This window comes from Hemiscyllium ocellatum, chromosome 22 (assembly GCF_020745735.1).
Source record: "Hemiscyllium ocellatum isolate sHemOce1 chromosome 22, sHemOce1.pat.X.cur, whole genome shotgun sequence".
NCBI lineage: Eukaryota > Metazoa > Chordata > Chondrichthyes > Orectolobiformes > Hemiscylliidae > Hemiscyllium > Hemiscyllium ocellatum.
The window spans coordinates 32,704,591-32,723,088 of NC_083422.1; the positions used below are offsets into that span (position 1 = coordinate 32,704,591).

At 40.3% G+C, this 18,498-nt stretch overlaps 1 long non-coding RNA gene across 1 annotated transcript; it reads right to left on the minus strand.

Annotated features, from left to right (window-relative positions):
• Positions 1-1,413: 1,413 nt before the first annotated feature.
• On the minus strand, positions 1,414-14,020 carry LOC132826470 (uncharacterized). The gene is made up of 3 exons (XR_009645882.1): positions 13,936-14,020; positions 10,734-10,871; positions 1,414-1,661 (listed from the first exon to the last, which is right to left on the minus strand). It is a non-coding gene; the product is annotated as an uncharacterized LOC132826470 (long non-coding RNA).
• Positions 14,021-18,498: the final 4,478 nt, after the last annotated feature.

Sequence of the window (18,498 nt, forward strand, 5' to 3'; positions counted from 1 at the left end):
GTTTGTTTTTGTAGCCTTCCCAATCTTCTGATTTCCCACTGCTCTTGGCCACTTTATAGGATCTCTCTTTTTCTTTAATACATTTCCTGATCAATTCAACAGATCTCTCATATGTTTGTATCAATCTTGTATCATTACTTCATGGACCACAATTGCATCATGGACCACAATTACATCAAGTTTATTGATGATTCAGTCTGATAGTTCTTCCCACCCCCATTGTTACAGGCTTTCCTTCTCTCATAGACATATGTATGTGATCAGAAAACTAAAAGTTACCACCTATTTCTTCTTAACCTGAAAGAAATGCATTAACAAACCCAATGATGTGATTAATTGGACATTAATAAAGTTTTTTTTAAAAATTGAAACTTTTAAAAACATGATTTCCAAAACCACTAAAAAATGTTTTATATATCTTTGTGTATCAAGTTGATGTAATCCGGAATGCACTGCCTGGAAGCAGAGTCAATAGGAACCATCAGAAGTGAATTTGATGCATACTTGCAAAAGGGAAATGAAAAATCAGTGCCAGGAAATAACAGAGGGGGAGGAACTAATTGGATAATTTGTTTAAAAAGTTGGCATACATATAATAGGCCTCCTTACTGGATGATTCTAAGATTGGAATATTCTGAGCAATCTTAATCTGTAGAAACTGATAGAAGCTCATGTGAATAAGTCAGAACCTTACTGTGCATCATAAATAAAGTTATCATGTCGACATTTGTAGAAATGTGGCACAGGAAACAACGGGAAGTGAATATTGCTGAGCATGTTTTGGATGTTCCTAAAGACTGTTTTGTATCACTTCGCTGTGCTAAGTATCATTAAAACATTACTGGTATCAATCTAATTCTAGCTCCCTTGGGTCTACCACTTGACATTATGTAAGTTCCTCTCCAAAAGAAAATTAATAACTCCAGTTATTTCAAACTGCAAAGGAATTATACTTTATTGAACATTTTCTAAATCCTGTCACTTGTGGTTTGGCTGAGGGTTCTCTAGAATCTGATACAAATAGAACTTCACATTTATCAAGAATGGATGCAGAGTCAGTGTAAGCCTTTCTGATCTCCAAATTTTAATATTTAGACCTATATTTCAACAATGAAATGGTTGAATTCCCCAGGTGTTGAACCTGGATTGTGCAGCAGTATGGTTGTACTATTGACTTAGTGCTTCTTAGTTAGGCAATTTGCAAGTACATTAGATATGTCAACAATGATGAGTAGTCTGAATGCTAAGGTATTTTAAGCTCACACAGTACCTGTAGTTTACACATGGTTTATTCCGAGCGTTTGCTCAAACATGTTTTCCTCTATGTATAATTAAGGAAATATTATTTTACAAACTGTTATTCAACAAATGACTAAATAGCTTTATGGCTACTTCTTATTTTAGGATGGTTAACAAATAAATTTCTACAACGAGGAATGGAAAAGTGTCCAACTTTACAGGAGCCATAATGAACGTGCAAGGCAGAGCCAGGCATTGCTCATTAAGGAGGCATTTGCTGATAAGGGCTGCTTGACCTTTGTGGTTATCTAATGTGCTAAATTAAAGACAGAAGGAAGGCAATGCAACAGATGTATCTTCTCTATAACACCATTGGATGGATGCTCTCCAAGTCACAAGGGTCTCGGTAGGAGTCAAATTTTCTGGAAAAACAAGAGAAAATATGCAAAGGTTAAGTGTATAGAAGACCTTGAAAATAGTAAGCTAGGAATAATCATCACAAAAATAGTATTTTGAGCTTGAAGTTCAGAGAAAAAGAATGCACACAGCTGAGTGAGTGAGCTTGGCCAATTAAAGCTTGGCCAGCTATCCCTCACCAGTGCAGATGATACCTGAGTCTCAGTAGTGAGTCTGAAGCAGACTTGTTTGTAGCCTGATGCATGGTTATGCTGTAGTAGTAAACTGACTGGGTGATAAATAAGAAAATAGACTGCAGTAAGAGTATAGGCTGTAATCACTTTGTTCACTTGCTCTCAGAGACAAAGTAAAATTGGCCAACTATTTTAAATATTTGAAATGGTTTGACCTTAAATATTTGATTCATTCTGAGTATAGGAAGATTTTTGTTAATCCACAATATTTTCTCAGAATATTTCTAAAACATGATTCCAATATTATTGATAGTAAATGTTACAAAGCATTCAAGATGAAAGCTAGAAATTATGTAACATAATTATCGACATTTGGAAGGGACCAATCATAATAGTCTGGTTTAAATTGTAAATGACTTTAGGTTATCAACTAATTAAGGCAGCAAACAATAACAGATGATAGATTATGACACAAAGTTATTATAAAACATCTTACAATTATGGGTAATATATTAGCATACTTTGAGTGCTTTTTAATGGGCATGAAACAATAGGAACAGCTGGAATAATTTTCTGGTTATAACTAGCAAGGTGCAGTGAAGATTAATGCTTTACAGTCCATATCAGTAAAACATCTAATTCTGCTGATGATGCAAAGTTAGGCAAGAAAACAAGCCTTGAGGAGGACACACAGGGCTGAATTTTAGCAACAATTGGCTAAGTGTCAAGTTCAGGGAGTCTCATGAAGGGTTTGTCTCTGTGAGCTCCAGCAAGATTTCTCATACTGTTCTCCAATTCTCACCACATTCACATCCCACCATGCCTCTCTTGTACCCTGCTCATGCCATCTTGTACTCAACAGCAACAGAATCATGCATTGCCACTGGACCTCCCAGATTCCCAGCGCTGGTGCTATTCTGAAAGTAAGGCTGTCCATCAGGTGAAGTGCTGTCAGTTAAGAGTTGACCTTCATGTTTCCCGTGTGTGAATAATCTCCTTAGAGCTGACTGAGAAAGATGCGTTAACTCCTGGCTTTGCTAACAGCGAACCAAAGGCCTTGATGGATGAAATGGTGCAGAAGAGGACAATCTTCTCTCCTCAAGACCCCGGGGGAGACATTGCCACCAGATATTACCAGTCTGGTCTGAACTTGCCACATGAGTCAGCACGGAGTCCATAATCTGGAGAAATTCTCACCAATGTCACAAGAAGTTAATGACCTTCTGTATTGCATGAGGGAAAGTCTCATTGTCTACTGTCTGCTACCTCCCATTCTATTTTTGCTGCTACACACATATTTCACCAAGGTCATTCGTCTATTAGTCTGCCTGGAACGTCTCCATTCACTGACTTATTTAGGATATCTCACCACCTTTTCCCACTATACCAATGGCTGGGGCCACTCATTTTCATCTCATTCAATCCTTCTCTTAGACTCATTCCAGAAAAAATGGGAACATAATAATATGGAGAAAGGCAGACAGGTGGTAGGATGCCCAATATTCATCCCCTCATCTCCTACAAAGAGAAGAACTATGGCATGGTAGGAGAGCATACTGACTACCTCTATGGAGATATCAAATCCTCAATTTCTGGGCAGCTAAGCAAGATTCATTGTCAGGTGCTGCACTACTCTTTCTTCACCACCCTTATAAACTTTCTCTTAATTTGCCTAAACTTCTATCTCTTTCATGCAACTCATTCTCTCATTTCTCTCCTAAAAGCAGTTATAAAGTCTCCTCCCTAAAGAGAACTGCTCCACAAGACACCATCTCCTCCCGCAGTTCTGAACACCCTCAGAGAATGCAGGGGCAAGGCAGCCTCCTGAACCCTCTGTCAGTTCAGAGACTGACTGAGAGCTTGACAAATATGATAACTAGAGTAGAGGCAGGAGCACATTCTGGTGAGTACATCTACCATCATGTCTCTGCAGCTGGTCTAGGAAGAAACACCCAAGGACACTGGCACTTAGGAGAAGACCCCACAAATGTCAGCCATTATGAATGTCATCCAAATGCATGGGCAGACACAGGGGCAGCAGGCAGGTGTGTGGGAGACACTGGGGAAACTGACTTGAATGTTGGAGGGGACCACCAGTGTTGTTTGTAATGTGCTGCATCCAGCATGCAAACATCTGGCTGACTGCAAGGATAGGTTGGTAGCTGCCTTGGAGAGCCATGTCCAGCGCAGTCCATGTTTGCTGAATATACACACAGATCTGAACTCCATTTTTCTCACCACTGATGCTCAGCACCAACAACAAGGTGATCGGGGATCGAGGGACCCTACACTCCTCCCAGGTGCGCCTTCCTCACAAAGCAGGGCAATGCCAGTAGACACTATCTAGAAGAAGAACCATAGAAAGGACCTGCCAGAAATATTGTCTCAGAGAGTCCAATGATGGCTGGACTTTCCTCTTCTAACTAGGGGAAAGTGAGGACTACAGATGCTAGCAAACAGAGTCAAAAGTGTGGGGCTGGGAAGGCATGGCAAGTCAGGCAATGTCCGAGGAGCAGGAAAATCGATGTTTTGGGCATAAGCCCTTCATCAGAATGAGCTCTTTATTCCTCATGAAGAGTTTATGCCTGCAGCATCGATCCTCCTGCTTCTCAGATGCAGCCTGACCTGCTGTGCTTTTTCAGCACTTCCCCTTCCAACTGTCTGCCACCTTCAAACCTGTGGGACACCGAGCTGAAGAGAGTGAACATGCACTAGACAGGCTCAGCATAATTGAGCCCTCTAGCTACAATTACGTCCTGAGGTCATCCACCCAAATCTCTAAGGTCCGCAGTGGCCAATGTAAGGGAGCTTCCCACCAGCTCAGCTGCAGAACCTGAGATTGCATTTCAACTTACAGGAAAGGAGAGGAAGAAGACCTTGCCGGTCAGATTGGTAGCAGGGGTGAAAGTTTGTTGTAACTACATCATTAGTTTTCATCATTCACCTTGTGAGTGAACATCATTTCAGCTGCAGCTACAAGAAGAAAGGCAGAGAGACAAGCATCCTTCCACCAACACCATGTCCTACCCTGTCTGACTGATAGCTAGCTTGTCCATAGCTCCCTGGAAACTTTGTCAGCATTGAAAGTGGGAACATCAGATGTTGTGAAGGTTTGTATCCATCTGTAACCTTAACTTTTATTAAATCAAATTAACTTTGTCGAGAGATCAAACCAAAAAGCTGCAGTTGCAGTTGGGATTATACAGGGGATGCTGCCCTCTGAGTATCGAAGTATTTATGGTCAATGAACGATGATTTCATGCAGTTTAGTTCCATTGAACAGCATTCACAAAGGAGTTGTTTCGGCTATTGCTGCTGCTGAAGGTGCTGTTCTGTCTGCATTACGACCTCATTTTTTTAATCAGCACAGTGCTGTGATGCTCATGGATCTCAATCATTCACCAATAGCCTTGATGCATACTCCAGTTGCTTACTGCAGAGAATCTGAGAATCAAACAGCATCCTCTGTCTGGACAGTTCTGGGATGAAACCCTAGACAAGAACAACATTGAATCCTGAACTTAAAGCCTTTCCTTGGCTCCCAAGGAAGAAGCTGTTGCACTGCAGAAGTGATAGATGGTGTGACATGACATTCTGAGCTCCACCTCTGGACAGAGTACAGTCACTGACCCTTACCATCTGCACAGCATTCCACAGAAGATAAGCAATTTGACACTCCTGCATGTTTGCCACCTTCACATTTGCACACAGTGGAGCATAAAATCCAACTCCATGTGACCACGTGTTGTCAATAGGTAAATACAAATGTAAGTATGCATTTGATGATCATGGAAAAATGCAGGGCCTTGTTTAGTGTTAAGTCCTGTTATGTTATTCAGGTGGATATCCTCAATAGGTATGGGTTACTACCGGATTAAACTACAGTACCTCGGGCTTATACCTGAGGCCGTTACCTGTCAAGTTTACCAGTGGTCCCTATTGACTGTATGGTCCTGATAGCTACAAACTCGGCTGGGTTTATCGCAGGTCTCTAGGTCCCTTCAGTTTATCCTTTCACCTAGGAGTGAGAGGGATTCACTTTAAGTCAATCCTAATGCCTTCTCAGCTAAGTTCTAGACTTAACATACCAACACAAAGGTAAACATATCTTATCAAATAAAGGTTCGGCGAATACGAAGTGTGTGGTGCAAAATATAATAGAAATTTATCAATATAATAACTTGAATACTCACAATCAGATGTTTTCAGTTAATCACAATTGTTACAGCCTTTTTGAATGTTCTTAAAAGATACCTAGGATAAAAGCAGAGCTTAATACCTGAGTGTCCCAAATGGGATCTTCTTAGACTAGCGTGTTTCAGCTAGTTGGTTCAGATTGTATCTTCTTCAGGTTAGAATGCAGTGCCTCAACCGAGAATCTTTTAGGCAGGCGTATTTCAGCAAGCTCTTAGCCGTCCGTATGCTTCATCCGATCAGTCTGTATTTTGCACAAATGTGTCTTTTCTGCAAGCCTGGTGGTTCAGAGGATCTGCAGTTAAGCCGAGATGGTTGGGTGACTCATTGTCTGTGTTTCAAGACAAGAGTGAGTTCTGTCTGTTTTAGCTCTGCTTTTATCCCTTACAGTCTAAGTTAAGCAATTACATCATTTGTTTAAAGAACTGGAATCTCAAACTGTGCCTCGGTCAGCATTGTTTAAAGGTCGCGTTAAACACTTAATTAGCTGAGAAAACAATAAGTAGCTGATAAGTAGCTGGTAAAGAGCAGCTGCCACGTAGTCATAGTTATACTTAATTGTTGCTAGGCTAAAATACAATAAAGAGTTAATAGTATCATTGTTGCTACAATCTAATATAATCAGGTAAAATTCCACAGAAGAATTGAGTCTTTTCATGAAGAAGTAGACGAATCCCATGACACTTAACGAGTTAATAGCATCATTGCTATTAAGCTTAATCTTATACAATATAATATAATCAGGTAAAATTCCACAGAAGAATCGAGTCTTTTCATGAAGAAGTAGACGGATCCCATGACACTTAACGAGTTAATAGCATCATTGTTGTTAAGCTTAATCTTATACAATATAATATAATCAGGTAAAATTCCACAGAGGAATCGAGTCTTTTCATGAAGAAGTAATGGATCCCGTGACAGTCCTACTGAAGGAGGCAATGCTACAGAAGGAAAGAGCTCAGAAATTGATAATGCAGCACAACTGGGAAGCAGTGAAAGTGGGAGACAATGTAAAAAAATGTAGGGAAGAAAGAGGAATTCATGATTCTAGCACATTACTTTGCAATTCTAGAACTAAGCAGCTGGATCTGGAATTAGGTGGGGGCGCTGAGGTTTGGAAACCAGTGAAGTTAATATTGATGTCGTGTGCTTGAAGGATTCCAAGAGTGAAAGATGAGGTGTTCTTTTACCTAGTTCTTCCTCCAGTTGTCAGATCAATTTGATTTGGTGGCAGAGGAGACTGAGAACTTGCATGTCCTTCAGGGATTGGGATGTGGGGTTGAAGTGGTCGGCCAAAGGGTGGTGGGTTTGTTTGGTGTGGGTGTCTCAGAGATATTCTCTGAAACATTCTGCGAGTTGGTGCCCTCTTAACCTGTCCTACCTATCTTCCTTCCCACCTATCCACTCCACCCTCCCCATCAACCTATCATAGTTTCCTCTCACCTGCAACTACTGTTGCCTTTTCAAGGCCATTTAACTTTGAACCTTCAAATCAGTGCAGTTGCTAAGTTTGGCGCTCTGTTTTATTTAGCTGGTGACCATTTCAACGAAATATGACAAAATCTCTTCAGGCTCATCATGAAAGCAGGTAATTTTCTGTTTACAAGGACTAGTCCCTCAGTGCACCTGAAAATATTATCCAGTAAAATATTGTCTTTCAGCTTTACTATCTTAAGACTCATCAAACAATGACTTATATGCATATATACATGAAAGTGGCTGCTTTAAATTCACTGAATAGGTTGCTATATTACAATTTCATCCAATTAGAATGAATACGAGTAATGGAATATTTGCAGTAACTGAATTGGATCAAAATGGTTTTTATAATATCCCAGATTTTCAAACATACTCATAAATGTCACAGAAAATGAATAAATATTGCAGTTTTAAGGAATGTCTTGGCATTAATTTGCTTTCTCTTGAACAGGAGAAAGTGAGGACAGCAGACACTGGAGAAGTCAGTGTCATAAAGTGTGGCACTGGAAAAGAACAACAGGTCAGGCAGCAATTTTTAGATTACCTACAATATGGAAACAGACTCTTTGGCCCAACCAGTCCCCACTGACCCTCTAAAGAGTAACCCACCCAGACCCATTTCCCTCTGAGTAAAGCACTTAGCACAGCCAATTCACCTGACCTACACATCTTTGGACTGTGGGAGAAAACTGGAGCACCCAGAGGAAACCCACACAGACACAGGGAGAATGTGCAAACTCTACACAGGCAGTTGCCCAAGGCCGGAATCGAACCAAAGACCCTAGTGCTCTGAGGCAGCAGTGCTAACCACTGAGCCACCATGCTGCCCATTGGAGGAGCAGGCGAGTTGGCACTTCAGGCATAAACCCTTCATGAGAAATGTGGAGGGGAATGGGGATGAGAGATAAACAGAGGGGTGGAGGTGGGCTGGAGGGAAGGTAGGTAAGGAGGAATAGTGGTTGCAGGTGAGAAGAAATTGTGAGAGGGCATGAGAGAGGGTGGCGAGCACAGGTGGGAAGGAAAATGGACAGGTAGGATGGATCAAGAGGGTGCCACCTCGCAGAGCATTTCAGAGAACATCTCTGGGATACCTGCACCAAACAACCCCACTACCCTGGAGACAACCAATTTAACCCCCCGTTCCCCACCCCCCACACCCCACTCTCCCAAGGACATGTAAGTCCTGGGCCTCCTCCACCAGCAAATCAAAACAATACAACAACTGGACGAAGAATGCCTCAACTTCCACCTTGGGACCCTTCAGCCACACAGCATCAACATTGGCTTCACTAGTTTCCAAATCTCCCCTCCCCTCACCTCATCCCAGATCCAATCCTCCAACTGCATCGCCATCCTGACCTGTCTTACCTGTCCATCTTCCTTCCCACCTATCCACTCCATCTTCCTGACCGACCTATCACAATTATCTCCCACCTGCATCCACCTATCGCCTTCCATCCCACCTCCCCCCCCCCCCCAGCCCCATCCCTCTGTTTATCTCTCAGCTGCCTTCCCCCTACACATTCCTGATGAAGGGCTTATGCCCGAAACATCGACTGTCCAGCTCCTCGGATACTGCCTCACCTGCTGCGCTTTTCCAGTGTAACACTTTTTGATTCTGACTTGTCTTGGACAGGAGCTTTTTGAGTTGCACCAATGTCTTGAGGCAGCCCATAGATACAGCTCCTTTCACAAGCCATACAGAATGCTATAGCTTTGCTCAGTGGGTCAAATTTTAATTCACATATGCTGACAAAATAAATACATGTTAAAAATTGATAGTCACATGTTAATCAAAGCACCTTACTGAATCCGTTTGACTATACAGAATGATAACTTTAAAATACTTAAAAATTTTTAAACGTGGGTATAAGTCAAAAATAGACTTGTATTTTCTCACTCTCTCTCTCTCTCGCTTTACTTTATACTCTTAATATAGTTGCATATTTATAATCGATAAATAGTTTAAAATAGCTTACATTTTTAAGTCCCACCAAAAATAGCATTTATCAATTCTACTGTCAAATAAAAGGAGGAACAATGACGTTACTTTTCATACAGATGTCTACAGCTGTTGCATATCTTTCATTTAGACGTGTGATTACAGACGTCCAGTGCGGAGAAAAATGCACCAATCCTTTCGCACATATAAATCATTTTCTTTATGGAGCATGCACAAATCCATCAGCATCGGATATGATCCTCTTGTGAATGGAATGTTGCTGTGAACAACCTGACATGAGAAGCTTTGGCTAAGTAGTGAAGTGTGAGTGTACAGCACTGCAGTTGAAAACAGCAGCCAGTCCAAAGGGCTTTTCGTTACATGTGAAAATTTACATGATTTTTGACAATATGTTCAACTCTGTTGGAAATGCATTTTGCCAACCCTGAGATATTACAATATACAGACAAACTGATTGTGACAAATTTATGTATGTGAAATTCATGGGGCTGGACAAACACAATAAAATTCTGTCTGGGAAAGGGGATCCATTGTGGGTTAACACTTACATCCATTGGAATTCTGTTCTAGTTAAATCATTTTGAGAAATCTTAATCTGGTGAGGGATGGCAAAAACATTGATTGTCCTGAGTATGAGCAACAAATCAGGGGTCTGTACATGAAGCCAAAGTACTTTAAGATTTCCTTTCAGCTCAAACCTATTAGGCATCCAGAGGGGAATTTTCAAGGCTATATTGTTGCTGAAGTAAGAGAACCAGTAATGGGTCAGGTAACTCAATTCCTCCTGGAAAGGGGATTCACATGGCTCCTTAAATTCAGACACCATGTCAGTCACTACCAATGCTCACTTTTCTGCCTGCTGGGAAGGAAGACATGTTCCAAATGTTATTAATCAAATGTAAATCCCACCTGCTGCCATGGTGGGATTTTGAACTAACATCCTCAGGGATTTCGCTTGGGCCTGAGAACTAATAGCTCAGTGACATTGTCCCCATGCCAGCTGCTGCCCAATCCAGTTGGCAGATTTTCTGTTGTGTCTTTTCCACTAGAAAGGATCAATGGAACTCTCAGTCTGTAAACATCCAATAAAGAATAATATTTCTTACATACTGACCAGCATTAGCAATTACTGAACACTCTGTAAATAACTGCACTTGTTATTTAATTGCTCAATATGATCAATCATGTAATAATAGTTAAACTTCATTATACATCACATTTAGGCCAATCTTCAAACCACTGGCATTGGCATAACCATACGAACTAACCAAGAGAGGTGTTTGGTGGCTAGAAGTTACATTACTTTAGTGGCATTGGTAAGCAGTGGATTCCAAATGGGCGTTCTGTTCATTTTGTTGCTTGTAGGGTATCACCCTCCCTCTAATTTTCAACTGCCAGCTGCCATTCTTCAAGACAGAAAAAAAACAGATTTTAGATGAAAATTCTCTAACATAGTGAAATATTAAGTGAGGAGAATATAAAAATAGCATGATTTTCCATAATTCAATATAGATTTCCACAAATAATAAAGAAAACATAGTTAAAGGAAAAAGCAAGATAACAAAATACTTCAGTGAAAGGAGGATGACTTTGACTTTGGGAAATACTTGTACCTGAAGCCGTGAATTTGAGGCCCTGTACTCATTTACATTGCAACGGTCAAGCTGTGACCACCTCGTGGCACCCTAATGTTTGCAGTAGGTTAGGACTAGGGTTAAGGTTGGTTCATATTGGCCTTGCTAGCTGGCAACCACTGTAAACAGTGGGTGATCTAGAAAGTGGGTGCGGGAACAACAGTGGCCCAAGATCCTTCTGTAGGACCAAGAGCAATAAATTAAACACACACTTCTTAATGTAAAGGCTTTTCAGAAATTATTTTCTTTCCCTGAAAAGTTATTGAATTCTAGAACAGTACACCACAAAAGCACACCCTCTGTGCCATTGAAACTGTGTGAGCTCATTTGAAAAACAACCAGTGAATCCCACTTCGCCATCAGGCTGTAGCTATTTTAAAAACTATTTTACCCAAAAATATTTATAGATAACTTAGTAAAAGATGAAAAGCTTCAAAATGTAATAACTATCGCAAGATATTAAGAAAGCAATGTTTGTCAGTATACATATTGTACGGCCTATTGGTAATGTAGAATTTGATGGTTGCTTGGCTTTCAAATATACATTGCTGAAATGAGACATGAAGTTAAAACATTTCATCCTGCATTCATCAGGACTAAAACACAAGAAAACCAACTTGGAAAGGCAGCAACAATTTGTGAGTATAAGGAAAGCGTGTTGACTGCTTGAAGAATTGTTGGCATTAAGATGGAGCAGAAACAGTTAACTGTCTTTGCTCACTGATTAAACTCTAACCTTGAACATTGATCAGTCAGGGCAACTCGATTTGACTGCTATATTTCAAAGGTGGTTTTGAGCACAGGATGGCGTCTATTAAACTAGGGAAGGTAATTCCTATATGCAGTTACAGATTGAAATGTAACATTTATGTATTAGGTAGGGGATTAGTAGTCCTTCTATTGAAGACACACATCTCACGGAAACTCACAAATATATTAGCAAGAGCTGGGTCTAGCAGGGTACCCCTGGTATGCACTATGTTGAAAATGAACTGAACCACACAGTTGCAAAACTTATGACTCAGTGAAAACAAGTTCAAAAACTGATGGGACCTATAGATTGCCATGGTACAGTGAACTAGAAAAAGTGAGTGGAATCTTGAGTGGAATCTTCAAAAATAGCAATGTCAAAAGAGCACAGTGAAATGTTATTAGAATTATTGCGTGGCTCATGCATGGTTTTCATAAAAATAAAGGGATCCTTCACTGTGTGAGTGGAAAACACAGACCAAAACCTACATGCAGCAACCTCTTAATCACTTAACCAATTCATGCTAAACAGAACAAAGCGTAGATTTTAATAACCAATTTAAGGTAATCATTTGGACTTTAATTCATTTTTATGTTCCAGAAGTTACATTTATTCACATCGTTCTATGAAGGCAAAAAGAATGCACAGACATTGCATATTATTTACTGATTTGAGTTTAATTACTTAACTGTGATAGTTAACTGTTTCTACTGCATCTCCATGCCAACTGTAGTCCATCCAATCAGAAGCCTCTTCTCATACTGTGCAAGTTGTTGATACTCTTCTGTGGTGGTTTTCTTTCTTTTTAGAACCGACAAGTGCTAATAGATGAAAGGCTTTGATTTTGTTTCTCATTTTGATAAAGTTTAAGTTCTATACCACCATAGAAATTTAGAAATATAGAAAATTTTGATTGCAGCATAGAAAAGTCAGCACAGGGCAAAGATTGTGAAGTGCTTTAAGTCATTATTTTATCTCAAGCTGTGAAGTGCACTACGCATTATTAAATCAGGAGTGTTTTATATATATAAAATAAGAGAAATCAATGTAATAAGTAGATACTTCTGAAATCATTTGAGGAGTTAAATTGGATAGGTCCCTAAAACAGACAAGGGCCAATTAAGTGCAGTGATTAACATTTTTGGTTCTCAGGCCAACTTTTTGATGTTCTCACGCAACTGAATGGTCTCCGTTCATTGGCTGCACATATCACCAGGGAGCCCAAAATCAACTTTTCTAGCATTCATTAAAGCTATCCTTCATTATTAAAAGGGAGATGTATTGCAGCTGCAATAACTGCTAAGATTTGGGCACAAAGTGAAGCTGAACTGGGAAACTGGGATGAATGGCATAACATTGAAAAGCGTGTTTTCCTAGATTTTGAAATGTTGCCTTGGAGTGGAAGAAGCTGGAATTTGTCCTGCATCCACAGGGGCCCTCTAGATACAAGGAAAAAGGAATGCTGGCAGGTAGCTAGCATCAAACACTGTTCAATTCACCACAGTACCATCCTTCCCCTGCCAACCATGTATAACAATGAGGACTCCTAACTGACACTTGCATGTTTCCTCACACTGTTACACTGTTAATGCTGCTGCAAACCTCATACTTTCAAGCACACACTGAGAGTGAGAATGCCCACATAGTTTGCAGGATATTCATTGGCATGCTTCCATCGCTCTTGAAGGACAAGGTAGCAGGCCCAGAAAGGGCAAGTGAAATTTACTGGATGGTCACTGATGTGGATGTGGTCAGTGCCAGTTTAGTGAAGCCATTGAAAGATGATACTTTGCCATACCTAATCCTCCTGCTCAGGCCCTCTCTTCCCTCATCCCTCTGTTATGATTTAAACACTGCAGATGATGTCAGCATCTTATGTTCTCCCTCCCCTCAGATGACCAAGAAATGCAACATAGCTCAGACAGTACGGGAACAAAAGAAACAACGACAATAAAAATGTGTGTAATTTAGAGGACATCATAGAGGTAGGATCTGAATGTAGTGAAACTCTAGGCTCAACTGGCTTGTGGACAAGAAGCATATTTACACATTAAGAAACCTTCCAGAAAGCTTGCAGTCACATACCATGGAGGAGACCTATATCATATTGCGACAAGGTTTTATCTTCAGCTTGGAGCCCCATCCTTTACACTAAGGCAGTCATGGGCTACTTCACTTTCACATTTGTTGATTCACTTCTGAGCGGGTTTTCTTGCATTTGAGATCTGAAAAATGCAAGTAGATGAAAGGTCTCGATTTTGTCTCTCATTTTGACAAAGTTTAAGTTCTGTACTATGAAGAAGTTTTAGATTACAGAACAGAAAAGTCACCACAGGACAGCATCTGAAGAAGCAATATCTTATGGCTAATGCCACAACTTCACTCAACACAAGTGGGAGTCATCAATATCTTAGGGCTACAGTGGAGGATTGTACTGCTGTTTTCACGGCTAGTTTCTCATTTTGTTCCCTTTACACCACTGACTTTAGCACTCACAATTTCCTTACCATGGGCTGTCTGACATGCTGCCTCCGACACAATCCTCCCTGCCACATCCATTTTGTCCACAAAATCCAACTCATTGTTCCTGACTGAGGTTCAGCTTAGAGAATTTCTCCATAATCACCCTGGTAGGATATATCCTCCTCCTGAGAGATCGTTGCTCCCACTGCTCTCCCTCCCTCTTTCACCATCCCATACAAGGATGTATAGGTTGAATGCATTAGTCAGGGAAATGTAAAGTAATAGGGTAGAGGAAAGGGTCTGGGTGGGATATTCTCAGAGGGTCAGTGTGGACTTGTTGGGCCAAATGGCCTGTTTCTGCACTGTAGGGATTCTGTATACCTATGTATCTTGTCCTGCAAAGCCTCTGTTATTCTCCAATATTATTTTTCAGGGGTAATATCAGCTAGTGCACCTCTCTTGTCAGCCACTGGTTTATGCAGAAGCTGTGAAGTTAGCAAAAAGGTCCTTCAGTAAATGTCACACCAGTTGCTGTAATAACTATGGGAAGCATCAACAAACTTAAAGCGATAGCTGAAAGAAATAAACCAGCAACTAAGCTGTAAGTAGTTAATGCTCCCTTAAATTATACTGCTGAGGGTCCTTCTTGTGCTGAATGCATGCTTGTTTGAGTGAGGTTAAGAGAGAGTGTTAGCTGGGGTGTTAAGCTCCAAAATGGTTGCTTTCTTTTCATTCATTTTATTCATATATGGGTGACAGATCTGCAAAATCTTTGTTTCACACTGTGTCTCATTCTGGCTGCTCTGCAGATACTCATCTACTGTGTGTGTGTGTGTGTGTGTGTGCGCGCGCGCGCGTGCGTGTCCATCTTCGTCTATATGGCATGGGTATGATTTGCCGTACAAGTGTGCATGCAAAATGTGAATACAATTTTGCAACTCTGAGGACACTCAAAAACTTTACCTGCTTTTCAACACCTAATGTTCACAGATCCTCTCTGCTGTAAATTGTCAGTAATTTGGCAGTCAGTCCATCTAATTTCATCATATCATTGACAGTGCAAACACAATAACAGCTGCATGACATAAACTGGAGACTTCTCTCCATACACTACTCCATGCTATTTTAATGATTAGCAGCTGTAGGCTGTTTTCCCAAGCCAATTTAAAAACTGCTTGAATGTATATTTCTTATGAGATATTTTTGTTCAATCCCAAATGCTATAGTACTAAACAAATATGGGGATAAGTGCCTGAAGTCATGCTGTCATAGCTCATAGAATTTAAAGAAATCCCTACAGTTTGGAATAAGGCCATTTGGCCCAACAAGTCCACACCGACCCACTGAACAGTATCCTACTCTATCCCTGCAACCCTGCATCTTCCATGGCTAGCATACCTAGCTGACACACCCCTGGACATCATGGGAAATTTAGAATGGACAATCCATCTAAGCTGCACATCTCTGGACTGTGGGAGAAAACCCACGCAGATACAGGAAGAAAGTGCAAACTCCACACAGACAGTCACCTGAGGCTGGAATTGAAATATTCCCTGGCACTGTGAGGCAGCAGTGCTAACTACTGTCAAGATGTATTTCTGAGGGAAAAGCTGTAAATAGTACCACGCAATGCTCAACTACCTTTTCGTCGTACCTTCCCCATTCAGTTGTTCTTCACTGGCATGATGGTACACTCTGTACTGACAACAGTTTAAACAAAGTTAGTTGCATTACATGCCATCCAACTTTGCAACATTAGAGGACACATTAAGGCCAGCATGTTACAGTAGCCATCACATGGAGAGGCACAATGCAAGGCTTTCTTACGATAAATATGCAATGGAAAGAACTTACAGCATAACGATAAATATGTTTCTAGACTCTATAGACTAAATTATAAGAAAACACTTTAAATAAAATGGATAAATATTCATGGTGAGGCTCGAGCAAAGGAACTTGGTGTAAAATGTAGGGACAGCCTGCCTTAGCTTTTCTGACCAAGAGCAAGTCGGACAAAGCACAGTCACAATACACTTTTTGATTAATATAAGAGGGAATGTTGTTTTTATGCCAGGTTTGAGAGCACTGGATGTAGTATTTTTGGAAACAGATTTATTGGAGGAAATTGCCCTGACAGACATCACATGCAGGAGATCTCACATTACAGTTACGGAGATCAGTTGTTGGTTCATCAAGCTCTAGCTCTTCCAAATTTGTGGTCCAATTATCTTATGGTCATACTTCGCAAGGTAAAGACCATTACAGCACATCTCTTCCATAACCCTACTCTTATAGCAATTCACACCAACTCTTCATTCCAAAGAGATATTGATTTCTATGGTTTTAATCATCTAAGCTTGAGTTCTCTGACTGAAGGCTGATCCAGCCCAGAGCTTCCACCAAGAGTAGGGCACAAAGGCAGGTCTCAAATGTATCTCATCTGGCACAAAGAGTGAACCCTAAGATTTAAATTGTTAAAATCTCACGTCCAAATACAAACCCCTGCAGGACTCCACAAATCAGATCCTGCTGATTAAAAGGATAAATTTAGGTAGAGTCAGTTTTCACGCTAGTCAATCTTCCATTCACATTAATAAATTAACCCCCTAAACCATGAGCTCCTATAATGTGCAATAAGCTTTTATATACACCTTGCTAATGTCTTATAGAAATCCAAGTACATTATGTCAACAAATTCCCTTACCCACAGTATATGTTACAACTTTAAAGAACTCCAATAAATTGATTAAACATGATCTCCCTTTGATGTAACCATACTAACTATTTCTGATTACCTTGAGTTTTTCAAAGTGTGCAGGCATAACCTCCTTAATGATGAATTCTGACACAAACACAGATCTTGACACAAATTCAAGCTACCTGGCCTATAGTTTCCTGTTACCTACCTCCCTCCTTTCTTGAATAAAGGAATTTAATTTTCTATTTTCCTGTATAATGGAGTATTTCCAGAATCTAGTGGCTTTTGGAAAATTAAAATATATTCACTACCTCATTAACATAAAAGTAAAGTATTGCAAATGCTGGAGATATGAAATAAAATGGAATATGCTTTTATCTACATTGTGGTTGCTGTTAGACTACCACATCAACCCATGAGTTCTTACCCTTGCTATGCCTCAATTCCACCGATAGTTTCCACATCCTTGTCTCTTGAACCAAGATCACTTCTCACTATTTCACCAATATCACCCTTGCTTAACAGTGTGACCCCTCCACCTTTACCTAGTCTCCTACTCTTCTTTAATGTCATATACCCCAAAATGATCAGGACCCAATTCTTGTCATCATACATATCTCGGTAATGGCTATCTGAGCATTTTATTTACTTGAATGAATGATTTTATTGTCACATGTACTTTTACCGTGAAAAATACAGTAAAATGCAGTGAAAAGCTTCCATTGTCACCATGATTCTCGTGTCATTTTGAATATTTAAGAATAATTTTAAAAAATGCAGCTTAAAGAGAATCCATAACCCTTCCTCCACTGCTTTGTCACTGCTAGTGGTGCACCCAACCAACTCACTTCAAAGTGCATAGTCAATTTGTTTACTTTGTTATGAATGGAATACATATTCAGAACTAGTGCTTTAAATTTTGCCAACTTTTTGTTCTCTTCATAACACCTCGTCATAATTGCAGGTGAATTCTCTCCATCTCTTCTGCCATTTTCTGATCATAATTTCCCACATTTCTACTTTGCTCTCCTGCCTATGTGCTATGCTTTGATTTGGTACACCTATCAAACTCCACTCTGCTTCCCTAGTAATGCAGTGATACCATGTGCTAGAACACTGATCCCATTATGGTTCAGCTACCAACCATTCGAACGTTTCAGCTGCCATTTTCCCTTGTACTAAAGTCAGTGCCCCACAGCCTGCACCCCACCTCTCCCATAGTAGGCTTTACATCATGTATTAATTTCACTAATTTATTACCCATGATGTTATGTTCTTGAACGTAGTACCCAGTTCCTCATGCTGTCTAAGCAGAAAACCTTTCCTTGTCCTGTCTATGTTGTCAGTTACTAGAAAATGGAGAAAGTGAGGACTGCAAATGCTGGAGATCAGAGCTGAAAATGTGTTGCTGGAAAAGCGCAGCAGGTCAGACAGCATCCAAAGAGCAGGAGAATCAACGTTTCGGGCATGAGCTCTTCTTCAGGAAA